This window comes from Balearica regulorum, chromosome 4 (assembly GCF_011004875.1).
Source record: "Balearica regulorum gibbericeps isolate bBalReg1 chromosome 4, bBalReg1.pri, whole genome shotgun sequence".
NCBI lineage: Eukaryota > Metazoa > Chordata > Aves > Gruiformes > Gruidae > Balearica > Balearica regulorum.
Genome location: NC_046187.1, coordinates 71,014,473 through 71,039,668, shown reverse-complemented (window position 1 = coordinate 71,039,668; position 25,196 = coordinate 71,014,473).

Genomic DNA, 25,196 nt, shown 5'->3' with positions numbered 1-25,196 from the left:
ACAATATGAATATCTATAAATATTTCTTTCTCAGTTCATCCATCACGGCTGTCAGTGATCACCCAGCCTTGACAGGCACCAGAGTAGGCTCAGCTACAGGAAGAAGAGAAGCAAATCCTTCAGTTAAATGCTTTTCTTGCCTCTGCTGTAGCTACAGCCCCATTCATTTTAACTCAGCAATTGTTAAGTCTTCTAGACAAGAATGAAAATATAGTCCTGTGATCCAATTACTATGAATTTTCAGGTGATCAGCCCCCTAAGAATATAAGCGGGAGCAGACCATAAAGCTGTCAGGTGATCTTTGAATTAGGTGCTATCAAGCAAATGCACAACTGCCTCATTTGCTCTTTGAAGTTGGCTCTCTTGAGTACTAGTCCTCCTTGGAGGAAAATGCACTAAATCCAAACTTGAAGTAATAGAGACACATAGAGTTGTCACCAGGCACTCTGTCATAGGAGAACATAGCAATTTCTTATGTCCAAGTAGTTGGAGAAAAGGGCTCCTCCAGTCGTTGTTCGCTGGACACCAGGTGCAGCTGCATTTCCTACAGGAGCCTTGCGTTGGAAATGTGTGCCACAACTGGGAGAGGGACACTTTGCAGTCGAGGAGCAGATGCAGGTGCCTAGAGCTTTGTAGGTGCCCAGAACTTCTGAGTTAAGCCTTTGGAAAATGTCAGTCTCAACCAGCACTGGTAGACAGTATCTGTTCGAACTCTACTCAGTGTGATGTGTGGGTTATTATACTGAATGGACCTGACCGAATGGAAAAACTATACTAAGCTGCTTTTCATCAATACACAGTACAATCACAGAACCTATTTTTTTGCCAGCCCCTTAAAACAAAAGCTTCAACATGAATTGGTGGTTGCTTAGGTAAATAATACAATGGCAGGAAGGGAAGGCTTGTAAAGTGCTATGACATTTCCTGACTGCTTTATTAATTCCAAGTTAAGCACACACTTAAGTGCTTCACAGGAGCGGGGTCATTGGCACTGACAATTTGCAACACTGAACCTTGTGGCAGTGATGCATAAAGGTTGAGGCACAAGGATTTTTTTTTTCCCCCTTAAGCTGTGGAGAACTGCATGCTAGCAATGCTTTTCTCATGGCTGTCCTTCCTCCATCAGCGCTGCTGCTTGGCGGCAAGGATCACTGTTATGTAGGATGTGTTGTTTTTTGGATTACTTGCAAAACAGAGGTCGTGACCATGTCTGGTCATTAAGAATCCCCAGGCGCTCTTTGCTAGCGGAGTGACAACTTTAGTACCCTGGCCAAAGTCCAAGAAAGGATATAAATTCTACCTAGTCTACCTTAAATCCCCTTAGCATTTCAGTTGTACACTTTATTCCTTGCTTCTTAGCCTCAGAACGAGATTTAGGATTGCTGCTACAAAATGGCTACAACAGAAATGTCTCCTCTCTGACTCCAGCATTTGCAGATCCTTCTGGATTAACAGCACTGTATGACTAGAAAGCATCACTGAATTAATTGATTAATTGGCTTATTACTGTATATTCATATTCTTCTCTCTTCACACTTTCTGGAGGATGTTGAGTAATTTTCCTTGTTCATTTCCAAGGGATTTATTAAAATACACTCAAGAATACACCACTGAAGAGAGAGGGAGGGAAAATAGCTATAAGCTATTCTGACTGGTACCAATGTAGCATATAATTGAATGTTATTTCCATACATTCCAGCCAAATGTAGCCATCTATAAGAAATAAGAGCATCTCTTAGGACTTTAGATTGTTCTTGAATGTAAAAGAATTTATTTCTCGTAGATAGTTTTCAAACTGGGAGGAATATTATTGCTAAATTATATTTTAATAGCTAGTTTGTTGTTTCTGTTTCTGAAGCCATCATAAAGCATCCATAAAGTGGTATTTCTCTTGCATTTTACATGACTCCAGGGCTTGCTGTTCTCGCCTGTCAGGTCTTTTCAAATCACTTAACGTTTACTGGAACAATTCTACACTGCAAGATTTGCTGCTCATCCAGCGTGGTGTTTGTATCACAGCTGCTACACCATTGCCATCTCAATAAGAGGAAGCATTTCTCACCACTTCGTTAGTATGTAGCAGCATGAAAATAATAATTTCCTTTGAAAATAAAATCCACAAACCTTTCATCTGGAAAAAATCAAGCAAGGAGTAATCTTGGTTTTATTTGGAAATGTTTGTGGTCATTAAGGTAAACTTACAACCCGTAGTTAATTTAATAAAAATGTGGCATAATTGTCCTGGGCTGTGATATTGTTGTACTTTTTTTTTTTTTTCTTCAAGAGCAGATTAGAATATTCAGACATATTGAATAATGAAAGAGTTGAGTATTAAGGACATATAATGGAAAGCTTTCAGTGTCATGCCTGGCAGGGCATTATCCAACCCATTATAAATAGTGAAGAAAATATATAGAGTGAGTTCTTTATTATCATTAAATCATAAAAAGTAATTCTGCCTTATTGACATCATTTATTTTGCTGTCCATAGTTCACGGACAATTTGCAGACACCAGAATATACACAAACAAGAGGAAAGTGCAGTGTTTCACTCATGTCTTACGAAAGAACAGTTTTACGGGCAGTCACATTTTCAGGCTTTGTAGTAGAAATTGGTATTTTATTCGTTAGCTTTTTCATTGGAGGATAATAGCTTTTACAAACCTCCTAAGCTGACCATCTTTACTTATGGAGAGTGACATTTCACTTCCAGACCCATGTCCCTTAGTTTGATGAAGCAGATTAAGACTCTTTTCTTCTTTCCCTTCATACTAATAATAAATACCTTGCTTTAGTATTATGAATTAGGAGAAGATGTGGTGCCCATATCTTAAATGTTATGACAATGAATTCTTCAAGTTGTGTTTTACAGCATTTGCAGAATTCCCTTTACTTGCTTGGAGATCTACACAGGGAAACCACTGAAAACCATCACCCTGGAAGCATTTGAAAGCCATATTTTTCCGTGATACTTTTTGCTGCAACTCCCAGGAAGTAATATAGTAATGAAAGTGTTCAGTAAAATGTGTGCTAAGGTCATGGCTCAGAAGAAATAAAATGAATGCAGGAAACCTCTGCCCGAGTTTCCCTTCTCAGTCCAGTTATATTCACCTCGTGTATATTTAATTTGAAGTGCAGATCTAATTAAAACTTAATACATCATTAAAATGATTTGTAATAAGTATATTCAACTCCATGTGAGCACAATACACTCATTATCAAGTCCAGACTATATCTGGGATCTTCACAATGAAGAAAATAATTATTCATAACAACTACCTTTCTGGTGATTTTCATTCCATACATAAATGTGATCTAAACATTTGAACTTTAAATAATTTTAACATTTATTGGGACTTGCTGCTGAATAATTTTTCTTCAATGGTATCTGTCGTTAAAAGGAGTATTCCTTTAAATGGGTTCGACTGTGTTTTTTCGAGAGAAGAAAATAAGCCTTCTACAGAATTAATGAAGCTGGCTTTTTAGCCTAGGGTAAAAAGCTGGCTAATGAAGTCATTCATAGTGACAGCCCATGATCTGAATTATATGAATTATTGCTTATTAATGGGATTAATTGCTTCTCATGCTATAATACAAAATTTATGCACTTGTCCAAAATCTAGGTCTATAATCTGAAACAGAAAGAGGTAGGAAAGGCTGTATTAATTATACGCCATGTCCACATCTCTGAATGTGCATATTATCATAGAGACTGAATGTAGGTAATTTCATTAAGAAATGACATGAAGTGAAAACTGTGAAATGTGGATAAGAAAGGTAATGGTAAGTTCTACTCAGCTGAGGCAGTATATCAGATTGCATTGCTTTGCTAAAGGCTTCCATTATCTTTATGCTCTCTTTCAATATGTAATAAAAAGAAAATTTATTTCTTTATACATACCATAATTCTGTACTAAAAATATACAGAGCATCTGAGAGGCAACTAGAAAAACAAAACATTCAAGATCACAGATAAATAAGATCAAATTAAAACCATAGTCAACACAGACATTTTCATTTCTTAAACATGATGCTTTCTTTGTATTACTGTTATTATTTGCATTGCACCTGGGCACCAAAGACTTCGCTGGGAACTAGAAGCCTGACTGCACTGTGCCATGACCAGACATAGCAGGAAAATTGGCTTTTATGCCCAGAATTTCTTATGGGATGAAATGGAGAGGAGAAGTGAGGAAAATAAGTAAGAGATCTGAGTTTTGATTATTCAGAAATGCCACGTCAGCTGAATCTGTTTTACCTGACTCTGTATCAAAGATATTTATAGTCATGCAGTCCTACTTGCCTTGGTATCTAGGAGCCACATTTAAAGGTACTCAAGGACCTAATCTTAAATCAGATCAAATCCACATCTCCCAGTTACCAGGAAAGTCACAATTAGCTAAAATAGCCAAGCCCTTTGGCAGAAAACTGGGAAATCTCTTCAGACTGAAGAAGCAATCAAAACTAGCTCTCCTACATCCCAGCTTGATGCTCTCATTACTTTGTTTTATACAGAAGATCCTTACAAACCAAGACACTGCTGCAAAATAGAATATTTCTTCCTTTGCTAAAGGGAACAACAGCAGCTGTCTTGTGATCCTGATTGCACAAGGGAACATCTAGTTCATTGAGATCTTTCTTCCACTTTCCCAAACCTGCTGGAACCATCAATATTACCTCAGTATTTTATCTCTGTGTGTTTTTCCGTCTCTTATGCCACATTGTTCAGAGAGTGCACCAGAAGTAATGGTAATGATATTTTTCTAGATGTGATCCTGAGGTCGTCTTAATGAAAACAACCGCTGGGCTTGCACCACTACAGCCCAGCTTCAAAATGAATCCCATGGGTCAGCGATGGTCTACATACATCGTAGCAGTGCTACACTAGTGATTAAAGGGAGAAGTTTTCTTACTCTGCATTTTATATTCACTACTTATATTGCATGTCCCATAGAAAGGTGGCAAACAGGAGGAATAGGTATGATGACACCAAGCTGAGTGGTGCAGTTGACACACTTGAGGGACAGGATGCCATCCAGAGGGACCTGGATGAGCTCTAGAAGTGGACCCACATACACCTCATGAGGTTCAACAAGGCCAAGTGCAAGGTCCTGCACCTGGGTCAGGGCAACCCCTGGTAACAATACGGACTGGGGGAATGAAGGGATTGAGAGCAGCCCTGAGTAGGAGGTCTTGGGAGTGTTGATGGATGAAAAACAGAACATGAGCCAGAACTTGCAGCCCAGAAAGCCAGCCGTATTCTGGGCTGCATCAAAAGCGTGACCAGCATGTTGAAGGAGGTGATTCTGCCCCTCTACTCTGCTGTTATGAGACCTCACCTGAAGTACTGTGTCCAGCTCTGGGGTCCCCAGCACAAGAAAGACACGGACCTGATGGAGCTAGTCCAGAGGAGGGTCACAAAAATGGTCAGAAGGATGGAACACCTCTCTTATGAAGACAGGCTGAGAGACTTGGGGTTGTTCAGCCTGGAGAAGAGAAGGCTCCGGGGAGACCTTATTGGGGTCTTCCAGTACTTAAAGGGGGCTTATAAGAAAGATGGGGACAAACTTTTTAGCAGGGCCTGTTGTGATAGGACAAGGGCTAATGGTTTTAAACTAAAATAGAGTAGATTTAGATTAGATTTAAGGAATTTTTTTTACAATGTTTCACAGGTTGTCTGAAGAGGTGGTAGATGCATCATCCCTGCAAACATCCCTGGACAGGGCTCTGAGCAACCTGATCTAGTTGAAGATGTGCCAGCTCATTGCAGAGGGGTTGGACTAGCTGACATCTAAAGGTCCCTTCCAACCCAAACTATTCTATGACTATTTAAGAGAATAAGCAAAAAAAATGGTTGAAAGTAAAAAGTGGTAGGCAGGTTGGAGAGGAACAAAGAGGACATCTGAATAAAACTGAAGAGCTGAAACAATTAACCTACGTACAAATAACAGCAAAGGAAAAATAATAGATTACCTCCTTGGATAGGTGATATTCTGTGTAGGTAAATGAAGCAACATTTTTTTTTTACATGTACTTCTGTCTTATTCTTTAGGAATACTCTTTTACCTTCTTGGAAATATTCCTACAGCAAATGCTGGGAGCCTCTTTGAGGATCACCTTTTGTGTAGCCCAGGAGCCACAGCCCTTCTCAAGAGCAATGGACATGCTGGAGTATGACTTCACCACTTCATTTTTCAGATTTAAATAGATCAATAGAATTTTGGAAGTAATTTCTTTCTTCTTAAAATTTTGGAAATTTATATATAGGGTAAAGAAGGTAATTTTTGATGTTGAAGTTATAGAAGAACTTTATTTTGTTTTCTGATGCATCAAAGCCCTATCTTTTTCTTCCTTTCTCACTCTTAAAATACTTAGGTAACTGAGAAAGTAACCAGAGCACAGAGCTATATTTAATATATATATTTTATATATATCTGCCATTTATTTTATATATATAGCTCTATCTATAGAAATATTAGATATCTATTAGTTATATCTGCTGTTTCTAGATTTTATGTTCAGGTTCTTGTGCCTGTTTCCAAATGTTCATTTCCCTGAGTAGCTAATGAGACTGGCTAAAGTCCATGAACGGGCACTCTTTAACCCCTCATTTAATTTCATCTCTGTCAGCTACTTGCCTCTTTTTTCAGATCCTTACCGCTGTTTTGGTTGTGTGGGGGACTATGAGACACACCACCGAAGCCAACGCATTTCCCCAACAGCCAGCAGCTGGCAGCAAGAAGGGATTGTGCTAACTGGGGTGCCTCACTAAGTCACAAAGCATGGCTCTTGAGGTCTGTAGCTCTGTTCTATAGCTTACAGGTGAATCAGTATTTCTGGGAAGTATCTCATGAGCAAAGTAAAGAAATCAGAGAGTGGGGAGGGGTAAAAAAGTGTCAGTCATTGATTGTAATTATTAATATAATTAACGCTGCACCAAAGACATTTAGTTCATGTTTCACGTTCCATTTGCAATTCTTACTTCTTCTGTTTCCCTTGTTGCTGGGTATTAAGCACTAGTAAAAAAAAAAACAAAAAAAAACCAACCAAAAAACAAAACCAAAAACCAAAAACGCTCTTGGGTTTATGTATATTTTATATATCTATCTACCTTTAAAAATCATACCATTTGACATAATAAAAGGCTTCATACAGTTAATAAGTACATTTCAGAGTAGTAACACTTTTCAGTTTTATTAGTCAAAAAGAATTAGCTTCAAAGCTTGGGCCACTGTGAAAATCCTCAGTTGACTGCAGCTACTACTATTTCCATGAAATAGTTTTATTGCTAACACAGAGTTTTTGTTGTCTGGGCAGAGCTGACTGCATAAAACACAGCCCCGTGTTGTGGACTCTTTGGATATGAATGATGAAGTAAATACAGCTAAAGCTAATAAACAGCCTTCTTCCAACAACCTGGCTTAGATTCCATTCTAAACTTGCAGGTTTTAGGGACTAGAGTCATTTTAATCAACCTTCTTGGCCCTATCATCTGTACCCCAAAAATCTTCACCTAGCTGCCAGTCAGCCAAATACAACACATCAGCAAACTGCGCCAAGGGGAAGTGTTGGGAATGGCTCACTGGCAAGACAAGAAAAGTGCTTTTGAGTAGTGTCCAATCCCCATTGGAAAACAGCGTTCAATTGGGCCTGAAACTGCCAGGACAAACCACGGATATTGCCACAGCCTTGGCACAGGTCTTGGCTACCCAACGTCTCAATGCCAACGCAGCCCCTCGATACATGACACAGGATCTGCCCTTGTGCCAGATGTTTTCCAGCCATTTTGAACTTGAATTGAGAAATGAAAGACTTTTTACTTGAAGAGCAGTTGCAAAGAAAAGGAAATTAAGAATATTCACACATTCTCATCATTCAGCCTTGAGTACCCAAGAGAGCTTTCAAAACAGTCCTCCAGTTATCTTTCAATTAATGGGTGAAATGCCTCAGTCAGCGCAAGTGAGAGGAACTCTCAACACGAGATGTTAATGCCATGCTCATTCCCACCAGCTGAAAATCCAGGCATCTTCATGTGAGCATCAGGTAGATGCCTGATACCCAACCTGCACCTGCCCCTTTTGCACATGCTAGTGGTTGCACTTGAAAAAGTTTCCACTTTTTTTGTGGAAAGCTTCCAGACAGTTGTGCTGAAAATCTCATTCACATTGAAGAGAAGCTAGAAAACATAATTCCAACACAGTTTCCTTTAAGAAAAAAATCAGCAGGCTGAGTTACTTAGTTTGGTAGAACAATCTGTAACAATGCCATTATTAAAATTTCATAAAAATGTGTTCCTTTAAACACAGACTTATATCTGGCTTCCAGAGAGCAATTACAGTAACTATAATGTGACTCTTGTGGTAAAAAGTGACAAGCACAATGCAGTGAGGCTTTTGAATTTTTAAATCAGTAAGAGCAGCCACCAAGAATATACTTCAAATTTTACCGTCAAGGCATATGGAGACCTGTGCTGAGAACAACTTACACTCTAGTTTGTGTTTCACTTGGAGGTTTGAATTTAGTACTGGTTCCTAAGCCTTAGTCCACTGCTGCCTCTGGCTTAAAATATGGCCATCGTTCACAAGCTGTGCCATTTTCCTTAACTTGCTTTCTGTCACTGTGGAAAAAGCCCATGGTAAAATACAATCCTTTATTAAACAGTAATCCAAAATAATTTGCTTTTTAAGAAGTTGATTAAAGAGCAAGGAGGAAAAAAAAAGTCTAAATGAACTTTTAAATGAATTTCCTTTATTCCATACATTTTCTGTGTTTTGCTAAAATGAGTGCTAAACTCATATGATAATATGATGAAATAATTTTAAAGAATGAAGATGGAAAACAAATAAATTTCTCTTCTGTGGGATCATACAAAATAAATGACTGAAATTTTTGTTCAAGGTATCAGGAAACATAAAAAATTACTCTTGCCAACAATCCAACAACACAGCTGAAATTTCAGGTATGAGGTAAATGAAAATTGAAAAAAAGCTGTGTGAACTAAGTCCAAGGACCAAATGAACACATCAAAAAACCCCCCTACGTATTCAATAAAATTATCCAAACAGTAAAAGAAGCAATATTTGTCACATACGTTCATTATTATAAATTATTTAGTCAGCAGTATTTTTTCAAAGAATTCTGAAAACAAATACAGCAGCTTTGAAAACATATTTCTCTTGTTTGTAGGCCAGTGGATAGCTTCATAACTTTGGGTTTGGCCAGTATATTTATAAAGGCCTCCAAGTTTTTAATTTGCTTTTTTTGGGGGTGGGGTTGGGGATTCAAGTAGAACTATTGTATTCACGGAGGAAAAATCTCATTATAAAGATGTTATGCCAAAAACTACAAATGCAACTTTAGGAAGTAGGGTATTTGTTCCTTAGGAGATCTGGGTTCAATTTCTGGTTCTGTGGCATTTAACAGGATTAATTAATTGGTTAAGGCATTTAATGCCTTTTTAAATAATGATATCAGAAATACTTTGTCTAAATCTCACTGACAGCCAACATTTGGGCATATAAGGGTTACAACTCACATCAGGTTTAGGTAAGTTGGGGAAGTCAATGGCTAAGTCTCAAGCCTAAGTGACAGCTGGGAGTCAGAAAATGTGGTTGAGTTCTGGACATGATGGCTCGCTTTGCCTTCAGAGCTCTCCCTGGCAGCTCCCCAGGACTTGGTGCCAGCACCTTGTTTTGGGAGTTTGGGGCACCTGAAAGCGCACATGGTGTGTCTGTGGCATCAGTATTTTGCTGGAAATCGAAACATTTAGTCCGGGTGGGTCAATTCTACTACATCTTTTGATGGAAAGGAGGCTATTTTGTGATGGAAACCTGGCTGAGATCTCATTCTTCCACTTTGGCTCCCCAGTCTGCAAGGCCATCTGGGAACAAAAACGCTCCAGGCCAGCAGCTCAAATACTCTGGAGAAGCAAAGACTTTTAGAGATGGTGGGGCTTTTTTTGTTCATTGCCTTGGTTCGTTTCCCCAAAACGCCTAGAAATGCGTGGGCTGGCTGGTGTCATAGATCATAGGAAATGACAGCACCTATTTCACCCCTGGCCAGCGCTGGAAAAGCTTCCTGACAGGCAGCTCTGTGCCTCATACCCTCTCTGAGCACAGCCAGCAACCTAGAAAAACTCTTTTTTTTTTTTTTTTTTTTTTTAAGTTTTCAATGCAATTTAGAGTAGCAAACTTAAAAATGGAAATACTTTATACACAAGAAAGACTCCCCTCTAATCATCACTGGGCATAATGAGGTCTTTTAAAAGCCCTTCTGCTTCTTATGGTGCAAAACAATTGAATTTTCTTAGAAAAACTCCATCTTCCATCAATTAAAATTAGAAATAATGAGCCTTTTGAAAATGTTATTCTTCATTTCTCTCTCATAACTTTATCCACAAGTATTGTACATCCTCGCCTTTCTAGTGAGGCGAATTCTCTTTTTATTTTCCCTGAATGTATTGAAAAAATAATTAAATAGCAGAGTCTTTGAAAACAAAATAAATGTCTTCTGTGCCTCAATGGCAACTATGCTAGCTCTAATTCTTTATTTAAAAATAACAGCATTATTTCTGGCAAAATGATGCTTAACCAGCTCCTTGTGGTAAAAGAAAAAAAAAATTAGCAGCTCTGACTAGCAATTGAGAAGGCTCTCAGTTTCTAGCAAATAGGTATCAGCACAACATCTGCCTCGTGTTTTTTCCATGCCTACACACTTGTACACAGCTCTTCCAGGAGACACAGAACCATGGGGTAAATAGAATTTCAATGACTGGGACCTCCTGCTGCAGGCAACATTATGACAGCTTGCTTTCTTCCCAGTGCTCACTCAGGAGTTTAGAGCATTGACAGCAGAGTTGAAGTGGCCAAGTTTCTTATCTGCCATCTCCAGCATTTTTTTCCATAGTATGATGAAATTTAACAAGTCATTTTGTGTGAAGGATTAAACTTGGTAGATATATGCTACAAGTGATGTTTTGTTTGTGTACCTACAGTGTGGTGTTTTGGGCAGATATTCACAAGAGGGTCTGGATAACCACAGTATTAGTGTCACAGCCTTCCCTGGCAAACATTCCAGCTCTGTTAATGGACCTTTTACCTAAGTATGCTAAAAATTCAGGACCATGGGTTGTTCCACTGAGAGATATAGGAGAAGATTGAGGAAATCAATTTTATGCTCAGAGGCAGATTTTGGCCAAAATCCTGTGAAAATTTCCAACATCCTTCCCAGAAGGCTGAGACACATAATCCACACCATAATCCACATGCACTTGGGAGACACTGCTATCCTTCTGACCACCATGCAACAGAACTGTCCTATTTCATTGTGTAGGGAAGGAAAGGGCACAGAAAACATGACATAAGTCTATGCTCAGTACCGAGCACAGGTTAAAGGCACAAGAATCAAGCTTTCTCTCTGATCCCCAAAATACCTGGTTAGGAGTTTCAGCACCAGTCTGTTGATATCTGAAGTTCACAGTGGTAGCTCCCGAGGTGTTGTCTGTGGCAATGGAAATAGCTAAGAAAAAAACAGAAAAAAACCAAACCCCACTACACAGAGATAGCTGTTTAGGCTACAGTTCTGCTTGTTTAAGAATTCCATTTCAGCTAATCTCTTTGTAGGCCACCTGGCAGGTATCAGCCTGGGCTCTTTCATTCCAGCCCCACTAAGCCTTCCTTTCAGCAGGTGCCTTTCGAAGTTGCAAATTGGCCTGAATTAATTTGAGCAGGAAGTTCATGCTGAGGGAAAAACTGCTACTCTGTGAGTTCTTTAGAATAAGCTGTCTCTGTCCCTTAATAAAGTGGAGTTGTTTAGAGCTGATAAAATGAATAATCACCACCAGAATGTTCTTCCTGTTCTTCCAGCTCCTTGCTAAGACAGGGAATCAATACAAATGCAGTTCATAGGGTAGCATTATGTGTTTTTTCAAATAAATTGTGTCTTAAAGCCCACGACTTTCCATGAAAATTTTTGTATTCATAACTTCCAACAACATAGGTCAATAGAAACACATTTCTTTTAATCAGAGAACATATATTTGGTTTAAATTATTTAATGTCCTGCTTGTGCTGGGATGCTCTGTAGAGTGTACAAAGTATAAGGCCATTGTTGCATCTAGGGATATCCTCTGTCTTATATCACTGTATATCATGCTCAAAGAATTTGATAGTTTTTTGTCATAATTAGTACCCTGTGCTGGTTTTGTAGACATGCTTTTATGGAAAGGTACAGTTCTTTCCCCACTTAAGTTTTCCTTCAACTCTGATTAAAAATGTCATAAACACTTGGGCTGGCAAACTGACAATTATTTTTAAATCTGGAGGGAAAAGAGTCTGCTTCCATACAACTGAGGAATATATGCCAAACAGCTTTTCTGAGGTACAATAATTTCCCTGGCTTTGTTTGTGTGATGTATTTTTGGTTTCACCAGCCTCCTATTCAGATAAATCACCTCCAGAACATATGTGGTACCAGGGCTGGATGCAGCTGGGCTGTGGATAAGGAAAAAGCACAACCCATCCCTCCCTTGTTGGGCACATGATAAATCTGTCCTGCTGTGCAAGTAAGAAGTGATCTGAATGATTTTTCTTGGGAATTGTTTTGACCTCAGTTCTTTTTCCAAATGCTTCATTCCCATGGAAAATGTGGATGTGGTTCTGCTCACACTAAGGCCAGTGAGATGAGAGATAACATTGGCAAATTTTTAAGAAGGTCCAAAGCTTGGACAGTCTTGAGTTTTATTGGGAAAAAACCACAGCAGAAATACCAAATTTTAGAACACCTTTGTAAAGAATATGACATGGGGCAGCAGGAGAAACCTCACCTGAGAATGTCCTTCCCCAGCAACTCACTCATTTTTGTTTGTTTCCTGATAACTCTGAGAAGCAATCCCAGTGGAGCCCCTAGAGCAGTGAGCACAAGGATCACTACTTCCTTCTTAAGTGGCCGGTGTTCTGACACCTCATCGCTTGGGCCTGATTTGCAGTCCTCTTCTTGGGTTTAATATTTCTTATCACTAATCAGAAGAGGACAATATCTGTTGTGGGAGACCTGGGGGTACCCAGTACCTTTTCTGAATAAGGAATGCCCTCTTGCCTGCACCAAATAATATTGAGTGGCTGTGCCAGAACATCTGTCTGTAGTAGATACACTGCTGATGTGGAAAATTTACACCACTTATTAAATATCAGACCATTAATACTGATTGCTTTGTTAATAAGCAAATAAATTATATTGTTTCACATTCTACTTTTAGAAATGTGATTTTCAAATGCAGAATGATTTAGTATGTCTTAATGACTATGATTTCTATTAAGTATAATTTGAGTAATTTTATAGTTTAAAAACATTTGATGTGTAAGTCAATCTAAAAATAATATAGCTACTATACCTCAATATTTCTGTGGTGTATAGTTCTGTGCAAATTTTAGCAGACTCTACAGATAAAGTTTGCCTATATCTGATGCATCAGGCAAGCTCAGTGTCAGCTTAGAATATAGATCTCCCAAACACACACATCATTTTAGCTCCACTGAAATCAAACAGGCTTACCAATTTATACTCACACGGGAAAAATCCCAGGAAATTTTAATGACAATGAAGACTGGTTTATTCTCAATTTTTGCATAGTGTTTGGAGAGTTACACGTCCCCTAAATTCCTCTTTATCTGATTTCCTTTTAAAGGAGTGAGAAATAAAATAAGTTTGGAAAAATCCTGTCCTTTCATCCTTACGTGATTAGAGATGTTTATGACAACAGCCCCCATGTGTCCCCAAGATAAAGACCTATTAAGCTGGATACATAGGGGAGACAGGCAGTGCCCCATGGTAAAGAGAGGAGGAGAAAAACAGGAACACAGTTATGATTCGCCCAGAATCACACAGGAGGTCAGCAGCAAAAATGGGCTCAGAAATTAGTCTCCTAGCCACCAGCTCAATACCTCAGGTCAAGGTCTTTCTGAGTTAGTAATGACTTAGAATATCGCCAAGCTCAAGAAGTATCTCACAAATATTACAGGGGTTTCTCATAAGAAGATTATAATTTAAGTATTAAATTATAACAAGTAAGGCATCAGCCTTTATTCCTTCCGTTGTCGATGTGAAGTGGCACTTCACTGATTCTGTGCTTTGAAACTGGTGCTACCCTGGGAGTCTTTCTGAGACCATGGTGGAAGACCTGTGCTGAAGGAGGAGAGGGTCATAAAAAGCAGGATGGATGGATACACATACTGTGATACTCCAGACTGAGCATCCCTTTCCTGTGGGAATGGTCAGCTCTAGACTTTTCAGTTGTTCTGCTGTCCTGACATTTCACTTGGGAAAATGCATAGGTATTTAGGCTACAGCATCATCTAATGAGAACCACAGAGGGACTAAGCAGAGTCACTCTGAACTTTTGGGATGCCACTGGTGGTTGTTTCAATGGGGTGTATCACTTGCACTGCGGGCAGAGAGTGGGGATTCCAGGGGCACTGAGCTGTTCTGCTTCCTCCTGCTTTCGTAGGAACAGCACGTGTAAAGCCCTAACCAAGGTAGAAGCCTCAGATATTAAAGTTCTCTGATATGCACACATTTTGAGACATTGAAAATAACTCTTCATGATTAAATCCATACAGGACTTTCTGTCAGTTTAGTATGTTTTTAGTCAACACACAGATTTAGATGGGTTGTTCACTTCTCAAATTTTCCCATTAGCTTTATCCCCAAACAGTCGGTTCTTGCTCAGTCAACACTACCACTGACAGCAATGCCAGGCAGGTCTGCAGGGCAAGGACCAAAAACTAAGATCTTAGTACAAGACAAATTCATTAGACAAACTAAATAATTCAGGCACATTTGAAAAGCAAATGAATGTAGAGGTGTTCCCTTATGATTATTGCTCACATAGATTTTTCTTTAAGAGGAAAAACATAAATTAATAAAAGCCAGAATGTCTTTAATGACAATATCAGCGGCTGCCCTGTGGCTATTAAGACATGCACTCATTGTAAACTATATTGATTTTTCCATTGGATAAAATTCTCTGGTTAAATTGTTATTTGCAGCAATAATCCAGACTGGCTGTGTTGGTCATTATCATTATAAAGTGTGGTCAGAAAGTTTTTCATTGAAGCTCTGACCACATATTTTCAGAAAGATCCCTTAACAACATCAGGGAGAGTCAGAATCTACAAGCACAATAATCACTGCTCTTGTGAAGGTGATGATGCTATTGATTACTGGAATGAGTTACAGGCTCTTTAAAAGAGGATACAAATTCTGTGAATCATACTTCATATATTCACAACAAAATTAATGGCCTAAGTTTCAAAACTTATTGTGCCTCCAGATGCCACCATTACCATCACTTTCTGTAGAAAGACTCTAAAAGGTATCTTAGAGATTGCTTACTGAGAAAATTCCAAACCTTGACAGTTTAGGATACCTTTACAATGGGCAGGGCACATGAACTTTAGGGATTTTCAGAGCATTGAGAGACCATTTCAGAGATTGGTAGTAACTACCAAATTCCTATCAAAGATCAGTGTGAACCAAACTTGTATGTGTTTGTGGCTTTCAGTCAGTGACTTTCCTCTGTGTTTCATTAACAAGGAGTTAATCTTGCCCTAGCAAGACTTGACCAGAAATGATTTTTTGCCACATCACATGACCATGCTCACTTTCCAGCTAGTTAAGTCTGGCTTGTTGTGCAATGAATCTTCTTTAGAAGCGCTCTCTTCGTCTGTCTGTTCAACTAAGGGGTATAACCACAGCCTGGGAACCTTAACATTTCCCCGGTCATCCTGAGGCTCTCTTTCGCAAGATGAGAAATGTAATTGTGGCATTCCTATAAAAAAGGCTTCTCCTTGACCCTCAGATGAAATATTTTATCTTAGAATTACTAGTTCTTTGCCTCATGCACTGTGAGAATTTACTGCATTTGCAAATTAAATGCGTGACCCAGTAAACATTCACACGAGAAGTTTCACAGAGTTCAGCCAAAATCCTCTCACATGTATATAAAGGATTTGACCTATTATAAGAGGAGGGCTTCAGTCTTGGCAGATTGCTGCTTTATTCAGGAGGAAATGGCTAGTTAAGACTGACGTTTGTTCTGCCTATCTGTGGCCCTGACTTTTTCTTGAAAGAGTCATATGAAGGAATATATATTTTTAGAGGTTTAAAGGTCATATATATGGGTGACTAGAACAACTGCTCATAGGACATGAGAAAATTAAAGAGAAGCTGAAAAATGTGGATGCAAAAAGCCTTTTCCATTTTCTGCATAACCAGCAGATACTGTGCAGAAACAAATTTTCTTATGCTATTTTGAGTTAGAACATTACAATTTATAATGGTTGCTCTAAAGTGACCTTAGAATATTGGCTTGAACATTTTTACCTTTTATCTGTCCCCATGTGCTACCAACCATGAAGAATCTGACACACAGTTTGTGTTTCGCTCATCCAGTTTCAGGGATAGACTGGATCACATCTAAAGCTTCCTTCCAGTTCGACATTCTCAGACTGACTGAGGTCTTCAAACCCTTTTCCTCAGTGCTGAAGCAGGAAATAAATCAAAGTCCAGAGCTGTGGGAAAGAATTTGGCCCTAACTGGACTCTGTATGCGCAATAACCTGTTTTTTGAAACAGTCTTCTTCCTGTGAGTATTTCAGTGCATACCTAATGTTACAACACAATGGAATTATGCAGTACCCTTTGTGCATGGAGTAGCACCCTACAGGACCCAAGACACATCTTACAAGACAATGATTTACTCTCTTGCACAGAAATGCCAAAAGATGACTGAGATACCATTAAATGCATAACACTAAAGTAAAACTTAGAACTCTCAGCAACCATTCAGTAATGGAGGTGGCATGCTCTGTTTACGAGTTATGTTTTCATACGAATCACGCGAGGGAGGGCAGAACGCATCATCAAGTCTTCAGAGAAATTCAAAGACACTTCACTAGGAACATGGGGCTCCTTTTCTGTTGATTACTGCAACTTAATACTGCTTTTCTTCCTCCTCTTTCTTTTTTTTTTTTTTTTTTTTTTTTTTTTGGTCTTTGAAGGGCTGAAAACCTCCAGGGCAGGACTGAGCACTTCAGCTTTTTTGGGGGCAAGCTCCCAGCAGCTTATATCTCAAGCCACTTCTTACCTTTCAAGAATATATCCTGGTATTGCCTAAATTCCTGTTATTCCTGGAGCAATGGAGGGTGGGTGGTTTAGCCTGGGACCAGGGCACAGAGTAAAATCTGTGACTCTGCACAAGCTATTCGTGCTCCAACCACCCATGAACACAGCATGCCCATGAAGACCAAGTGTAGTGGCAGAAAGATCCTACCTTGTGGCTCCTGGCCGTGCTTTCTTATTGCCTTTTTGGATCACCCAGTCATGCAATCAGATTTTTAAAAGTATTTCAATATTTCCAACTTGAGATGCTTAACTACTTTTGAAAATTTAGCCATTAAATCGAGACTCCTTAATTCAAGAGGTGTTGGAAGGGCAGATACATGACAATTTGGTAGGCATGAAAATTCTACAGTAATAGAGGTCTTATATGTACTGAAGAGAAAGAGGTACAGTGACTCTTGGTGCTCTTACAGATCTTGCCTACCAGGAGGATAAATGAGAATTAATGTATAAAGGAAGTCAGGAAGAGCTGCTTAAGGCTTTGCTGAACAGACATGTCTTTTTTTGATAAATTCTTCATGTCAAATGCCAACAAGCTTAAAAAAGGGGAGAGTGCTGTAATTGTGATATCCTGTTCAGGTTACACTACCCTCAGGGAAACTGTTGCTAATGACTGAATTAATTAATGAGAAATTGTTTTACATGTTACAGAATTTAAACCAGCCCCCTGCCCCAATTTCCCTGTCTGCTTATTTTTGTACCATAATGAACAAAGAAGCCATTTGCCAATGCTTTGTTAACCTGTTACTCTTGCCAAGCATTTACATGTAATGCTGTGAAAGGCTGGGGTGTGTGTATTACAGCTGGGAGCAATGTCTCCTTGTATCACATACTCTGCGATCATTGTGTAGAAAAGTGTAAAACAAGTACCTTCAGAATCCATGATAGCAGTTTTAGGCATTATAACCACTTCTTTCTAAGCTTGTCTACAAGATTTGTGCTGTGGCACTGTGGGAACAGATATGAAGAAATAATTTCAGTCATGCAGCTTCTTATTTAACGTCATACTTTTAGAACACCCTGGAAACGTGGTCACTGGTGCATAAGTTAGATCACAGATTTTTTTGTTGTTTCACTTAATTATCTTCTGGGTGCATCTCTTTAGCAAGTGAATGTCGGGGGGGAAGTTTTTCCTGTAATTCGTATTCCTTTGGGATGATATGATTATCCTTTCATGCTAAAATTGTTTTATCTTCACAGCTATTTATGGCTGTATGCTGCTATTACCTAAACTATAAAAATGGACTGTTCAAAGTACCAGCTCATTTATATAGAAGATAGTGCAGTTTTGTTGGAAAGGGTTTGAGTTGAATAAGCAACACTGTTTTTAACAGGATTATGTGACAGATGGGGTAGATATAGATAAGGCTGCACAATGCATCTTCAGTCTCTCTTTAACAAACAGAAAGACAGCTCCTTTTCAGCTCACAATTGCAGGCACATTTTGTTCTATTTTGAAAGAATGCAAGAAATATTTTCTTGATTTTTATCTGCTTTTAATTAAGCTTCTTCAACAAAGAAGCAATTGTTACATTTTTCAAGCAAAACAACAAAAAAATGCTCTTTGTTCAGATACAGACTTGCCTCAAGTGGGAACAGCTAAACTAATGTGCTTTTTCATCATCTCTGCCTCTGATAATGGTAGCACTGAGTGTGTTTACAGTTATAAGATTTAACATAAAAGAAATTATTTCATTTTGTTTGGCAATTTTAAAGGCAAAGTGATATATATATATATTAGCTTTCTTCCTCAAAGCTGTGTCATGACAAAGGAGGATTGCCTCTGTGTGCCTACACAGATGAATGTGTGTAGATGTGCACCTATGCATTCACCACAGCCCTCAAATTATTTTGTGGCCCACATATGAGGAGTAATCACTAATGTTAACTCTACGTATCTGCTACCGCCTTGCCTACCTAAAGGCTGATTTGGAAATGAGGAGCTCATTTGCTCTTCAGCCATTGCAACTTCTTGCAGTTCCTTGCTCAGGGTTGTACATTGCTCTTGCTGTGGGCTCAGGGGCCACCAGTCTCATCATCTACTTCTGTCTTCATGACAAAAAAATATCAACATCGCACACTCAGAAAAATCCTGAAACACCCCATTATCTATTAGAAACTGGAAAAGACAGAGAATCTTAAAGTAAAATCTTGGTCCCCAATGAAATCGAAGACGAGCTCCACTTTGGCTTCCCACTGGCTAGAATTTGTATGGTTTCATTTCTTTTGGAGGCAGAATATTGGACTGAAGTATATTTACAGAAGTTATACTTTAATAAGGTATTTCCCCCCTCCTGTCTATGAATGCAGGTGTTTCTGTTTCAGAAGATCAGTGATAGAAGTTCATAAATTGCTATACAGGTGATTCTCTCAGAACACCCCAAAAGTGAGATCTAGTGCCTTGAGAGAATTTAGTGTTCATTTTACTGAACGAATCCTTCTAGGAAAGAGAAAACCTCATATATAAAATTCCCTCTTTGGTCTTACTGATGGGAAGGATTTTGTTTTCAAATCCAGAATTTTTTGGGGGGTTTGGTAGACTTTAGTGTTTCTCTGCCTAGACCACTTGATGGTATCATTTTTATGGAAAAAATTATGCTTTGGTTGAAGAAGAAGAGAGACTTCACTTCTGGGCTAATGTGTGAAAACATTCTTTCTGAAGCTGCAGGAGCTTTGTAACATTAATATTACTTGTGTGTAGTTTATATGGCTTATATGTTCATCTTATACATATTATTGTTATGTAAACAAAGCACTCTTTTAAAAGCTAGAGTATCTTAGATCTTCTGTATTTAGTCTAGAATGAGAGATGTGTTGTTATAATACAATATAATACAAATCTGAATTTTAAATTGCGAGATTTAAATGACTGCAAAAATCTGTGTGGACTCTGAGGCACCAGCTCTGCAATGAAATGATGACACTGCACATCACCTGAGCCCATGTAAAAATCTGTACATACATGTAGCAAATGCAAGACAAAGGACGTTATCTTTTCTGTATTTTCAGTGGTTTAAAAAATTATTGCTCTTCTGCTGCTAATTTCTACCCTTCAGCTGAAAATTTCTGTCCCTCAACCATGATTTGGTATTTCAATGCAAAGTAAAACTAGTTAGCTTATACTATAAAATCAGGCTTATTTGAATTAAAATATTCTACTAAAAGAAGACTGTGTTTTTTTCTGGTACTGATTTAATGAGAGCGGTTCAAAGCCAAGGCTAAAAAGGAAACTAAATTATTGCAGAGTAATTCCCCTTAGGCTTCTGAACACACTGTGATCTGGACTAAAACTCACTTATTCTGGACTAGAGTATCTATACACGCACACCAGAGAGCTTTCCTGGGACAATCTCTTCCACTCGAGTTACTCCAGTTAATTACTTTGTACTGATGAGTCTTGAAAGTCAGTTGTGCCTTTAGCATTGAAACACTCTCAGAAATGAATTTTCTTGAAACGACTTTACCATGAAATAGCACATTAGAAGAAACAGTTGGGATTGTGAAGCATTACTTCGTGTTGTGAAAACCTTCCTTCCCTTGGCTGTTGGCATAACACATTCAGTGCCAGACCATCCCACAGCCAAAACTTAAAGTGTGCTGATTTGCAGCAGAGATGGTTTCGGTCCCATGTTTGCTGCTACAGATGTCTGTCCGAAAAAGGGCCCCATGCTGCTCACAGTGACGTACGTGTTTTTTACACACAGGCAATGCTATTGAACTCATGGGGACTTGCCTGAGTAAAATGCACATGCAAGTTGTTTGCTGATTTAGGGCCAAAAGCACGCAAACTTTAATTGAGCATTGCCCTGTGCACAATTTGCGCAGACTGTAGATGCAAAGGGATGTGTGTTCTGGTGTCTTACTGGACCATATGCTGCGTCTCCGAGGCTTCTCCCTCATTGCTGGGGATTCTTGTTAAATTAATATGGGGCAGCAGCGATATTAACAAAACAACAGCTTGATCCAATCTGAATCTGTTTCTTTGCTCATACGGCTTCTGGCTGTGAGCTTCAAGAGTTAATGGATATTGGCAAGAACGGCTATGTCCCACTAAAGGCACCTCATGGCATTAAACAATTATGCAAGAATTTTTCATTGGAAGCGATGAGGGATGATGACATTGCTCTTAATATTTGACCTTCCCAGTTTCAACTGCTCAATACCTCTTACTGTACACAGAAATTGCCAAAATCCCACCTAATGAGCTGAAAAATGACACATGACAGATCTGATGGCTAACTGCAGCTAGAAAAAGAAAGACTGCTACAGAACAAAAATTCCCAGTCTCGATCCTATTTCTCTATTTTTTTTCCAGTTACACTGAGTGTTTAAATATATAATTTGAACGCACAGATAATTAAAAACTTCATTCAAAGCAAGCTGAAGTCAGGCATAGTTCTGTTGGTTTTTATGTGTTTTTGGCTCAAATCTGCAGTATGTTCACAAAGTTATTGGGTACTCGTAGTGTTTCAGGATTTTTTTCCTTTGTGGGAAAGCTGTTTTGGTCTTATTCCAAGGGGCACTGTTTCATTTCCCTTTATTCCAGGGAGATTTACACCCAGTTAACTCTTTTGACTTCAAGGAGAGGGAATGGTATAAGAATATTACTAAGAATAAGAGGATCATGAGTGCAGCCCACTGTACCATTGAATCAATGTGTAAGAATCACAGTGTGTTTATAAATGCTATCATTGGCTCTTTTCTCTCCTGCATTATTGAAGTTTCATCTTAAAAGGGCACCACTAAAACTGCTATAATTACTGTAGGAGTGGAAAATAATCTTCAGCAGCTCCAGACCTGTTCCAGTCAGACAAAACTTATGTCTTTCTTTTGACAAGAAACAGTGGAGGTGAACAAGTGAAGAACAAATATATTGCCAAAAAAATGAAATTGAAGACTTTTATGAAGTTATTTCTATAGTGTGCCGCTACTATTGTAACCAATGATATAATATAGGAACTTGACTTAAACTCTGCAAACTTCATGCATCGTCTCAGGTACCTGGATAAATAGCATCAGGTCAGATTTAGCAAATGAATGGTATGCATATAGCCCTAGGAAAGAGTCTTAGTTTCTCTGTTCTTCATCACTTGTGTTAAACAAGTTTATCATGACTTCCCCCTCTGCCTCCCCCCGCCCACTTTCCTACCTTGTTGACATACAATAGTTTGGAGAGGGTTTCTGATGCATTGTCATGTTTTTGTGGAAAAACCCACAGATATTGTCACTTCTACTATCACTATATATAGTAAATTTTGATTAGTTTAATGGGATTTTTATAGAGACTGAAAATACTGTGTGTATCTTTGGGGCAAGGGTAGACATACGACTTTTTATCCTACAGCATCTGAAGTCAAAGACTTGGCCAACAGGGACCACAGAGAATGTGGTCCTACTACCTTCAGCAGTCTAAGTACGCTATCGAAAGAGTGTATCTGTCCCTTTTCCCATCCGGCACCTATTTAATTTCTCCTTGGAAGGAAGAGAAAAGGAAATAGCAAAGAAATTCATGATTTTAGGAGGTTACAGATGAGCCAAAAAGAGTTGGTCTTGATCCTGACTTTTGGAACAGACAAATTTTTAGGTATACAGAACAAAAAAGCACAACTTTACAAGACTATTTTTAGTGTTGTTAAGCTGCATCCAAATTGCCTTTGGATTCCTACACAAGAAATAAAATGTTTTCAAATTATATCCTGGCTGAGCCAAATTAAGAGATGAGATTAAATCTCTTCAGGACCTTACAATCTTTTAGGTTTTCTGAAAGAATGTATGTGATTAAGATGTCTAAACTGGCCTGACATATGGAGGGAGCGGCTGAGAAGGTTTCAAAGGCTGAATTTAAGTAGGCTACTTCAAGTTGCTGAAGATAAAAGATGAGGAGGGCTTAGAGTTCAAGTACTGACATCCAGCTAAAGGCAACCACATGGTGTCTGTGGACTTGAATTTGGGCAAAAAGTATTTAAATCCACATACAAAACAATATTTAGACGAATCTTTAATAACTTATATAGCTCAGTATGTATAACAAAAGTCTGAGTTAGTTATGGGCCAGTGTATGCTGGGCAACCGTAGGATATGAGCTTCACACCATTTTTTTGGGTAGATTTTTCAGTTTCTATGGTTCTAATGCTACTGTGGTTAAATTATAAAACAGAGACACTTGGGAAAATACCTGGATATTTCATGTGGGGTTTTCAGAGTGGAGCTGATGTCTGTACTAGCAAACAGCACAAAATAGCACCATGCAGTGTGGCTCCAACACAGATGAAGAGGGCTTTAAAATTTAGAGGTGTGTGTTGTGCAGCATACACACACACACACACACACACACAAACTTACACTGAATTTTTGCTAGTTTGGGAGGGAAAGCTGCTTTCAAATTGATTAAGAGGGCACACCTAATTAGAAACATTTATCACATGTACATTCACAATTGCTTTTTTGTTTTCGCTCTTCATTTAGAATTGTATAAATCACAGGAAAATAAGTATCTCATATCCAAAATGTCCATCTCTTTGTTCTTTTTTATTTGATTGTAGTCAGATGAAAAGCGCTGCTTTGAAATAGAGGCAATGGCCAGAGGCCCACTGATTGCCTGTAAACAGAAACAAAGAAGGGGCACTGGTAACATTTAGAATGGTTTATCAGTGATCAAAGCACAGGAGGTGCTGTCTAGACAGCCTAGGTGTGGACTAGCAAATGGCTTTCATTAAGGGTCCTCTACTCTGGTGCCATTGTTTCAGCTCTGCTCTTCTTCAGGCCAATCTGTGATTGATTTCCAGAGAGGTGCCCAAGCGCCTGTGGCAATGGGATAAAGCTTACAGGACTTTGCTTGTTCTGACAAGGCAGAGTAGCTGCCTATCACGTTAGCGCAAAATGACACTTTCATTTACTTCCACAGTGCTTTGAAACAAATACTTTCAGCTATAACAATTGCTCTTTGCAGCTTGAGCTTTGGAGTCAACTTCTTGTGTTCCACAGAGTAAAAGCTTGTGAAATAATTTCTGAAGTATCCTACAGCTAAAAAGGGCCATATCCTGCTCTCTCTGACAGCACTGTACTTTTCTTGCATAATCACGGCTTTTGCTTTGAGGATGTATTTTATTTATAATGTTGCTGAAGTTGTTTTTTAGGATTAGGAAGAACAGCTTCTCTTTTTACCCATATGACTTCCTGTGCACATCCCACATGCGCTGTGCCTGTCTGTAAAGATACTTGGCACTCATGAACTGGTGCACCAATCATGGGACTCGGGTTATTCAGATGGTCTCACTACAACTCCGAATGTGAAAATGCAGGACTACGTTAACTTAGAAAAAGGCCTCAAGTTCAGCTGGTGCAAATTACCAAATTACTATAAACTACCAAATTATCAATGTGCAAGGGCTGCAGATGTGGTCCATGTTGTCTCAGCCTCTCCACTTTGTGCTTGCTTTGTTTCGCAGGTGACCCGATTCCACTGCTCAGCTGCAGCTGCCCCTAGATAAGCTCACAGGGAAGAGGGCAGAGGTGTGTGGCGATCCTGCCTGTGATGATGATGTCTTCTGTGTTATTTCCTCAGGGTCATTTTTTTTGTCTTGCAGATCCCACAAGTTCCACCGAGGTTATGGACCTCTTGATAGTGACAATAAAAGGCAAGCCTCAAAAGGCTCCTGTTACTGCTAATAGAAGAAATATATGCACCTCTAAGGCTGAAATCAGCGCTCCGTCCCCAGCACTGAGATGCCGGAAGACCTCATGACCTCTACACCAGAACTAGTGGTGCAGTGTGCTTGGGTAGGGAGCCCTGAGCAGGATCACTCCCTCCAAGGCCTCCTTATGTTATTTTGAAGAAGCTAAAACATATTGAGAAGCAGAAACCCAAAATGCAGGACCAGGCAGTGCAATTATTTGGGCAGCTGCTGAATGAATTAAACATCCTGGGGTTTTGGGGGTGGGGGTTATTCTTTTTTAATGTTATGGAGCTATTACTGTGACTGTTGCCATACAACAAAAGTTTCTGTGAGGCTATGTATA